This window comes from Poecilia reticulata, linkage group LG17, assembly GCF_000633615.1.
Source record: "Poecilia reticulata strain Guanapo linkage group LG17, Guppy_female_1.0+MT, whole genome shotgun sequence".
Taxonomy (NCBI): Eukaryota; Metazoa; Chordata; class Actinopteri; order Cyprinodontiformes; family Poeciliidae; genus Poecilia; species Poecilia reticulata.
The window spans coordinates 14,229,371-14,230,461 of NC_024347.1; the positions used below are offsets into that span (position 1 = coordinate 14,229,371).

A 1,091-nucleotide genomic window follows, 5' to 3' on the forward strand; every position below is an offset into this window, starting at 1 on the left:
CACAATATTTACTAATATATTCAGCATCTGTTGTGATCGAATTGAATGAAAACATAAACATAAAAATGCTTTTGTGTGATCAGAAAGCTAATTAACTTTTTTTTTGAGCGACTTTTAGCTGACTGTGTCATTAAGGGTCTCCCTGGGATCAAGGGAGTTAAAGGTTTACCGGGACCTATGGGGAATAATGGATATATTGGAGAAACAGGTCAGAAATTTAACAGCTATATTGTTTTGTTAGAATGTTAAGTTTTATCATTACCAAAAGTAGTTAAAAAGTTATATTAATAGGAAGTAAATCATCATTTTTTCCCCACTTGCTGAACATAACAGGAGAGAGAGGGGAGATCTGTTATGAGTGTCAAACATCGGGACTGTCAGGACCAGCAGGTCTCCGAGGTCCACCTGGCCTTCCTGGTACAGTTCCTTACTTCACACACAAAAGGACACACTTATAATAATAAAACCAGAATATCCTGTATGAATGATGACTTGAAACATCTTTGAAAAACTGATACATATATATGTCCACTGTCACTCAGGTACTAATCAAGGACGGGGTGAAAAGGGRGATCCCGGCTTTCCAGGTCCTTCAGGTTTACCTGGGCCTCCAGTAAGAAAGTGCATCATAATCACATTGCAGATTTGTTTGTTATATGTTATGCTTTTWCTTGTCTAGCCTTTGCATCTACTGTCTACTACTCATTTGCACGCATAGGTTGGAGCATGCTGTTTTCAATAACTGCACAGTATATTGTGATGTAAATGAACCCTTACAGTAGAGAAGGTTATTCTTAGTTCTGCTATTACATATCTATTTTCTGTGACTCTACATGCTTCGATTATATGTCACTTTGTTGCTGGTACACTTGACATTTCTCACCGAGGACTTTTTTGGGCAAAATTCTACCACAAAGMTGTGTCAAATTGTCCAAAATGTCTTGCATCAAAAACATATGTAAATAAATAAAAACATAACTAAAAGAAATGTGAATATTTTTTTTACTATTGTACTGTATATGCAAGACTTTCTTATACTTTTTAATCTAAAATGATCCACTGGGATGGTTACCTTGAAAATAGGGTTTAGA

The 1,091-nt window shown here is 35.8% G+C and overlaps 1 long non-coding RNA gene across 1 annotated transcript; it reads left to right on the forward strand.

Moving 5' to 3' along the window:
- Window positions 1–12: 12 nt before the first annotated feature.
- On the forward strand, window positions 13–1,085 carry LOC103479403 (uncharacterized). The gene is made up of 3 exons (XR_535942.2): window positions 13–208; window positions 334–417; window positions 543–1,085. It is a non-coding gene; the product is annotated as an uncharacterized LOC103479403 (long non-coding RNA).
- The last annotated feature ends 6 nt before the right edge of the window (window positions 1,086–1,091 follow it).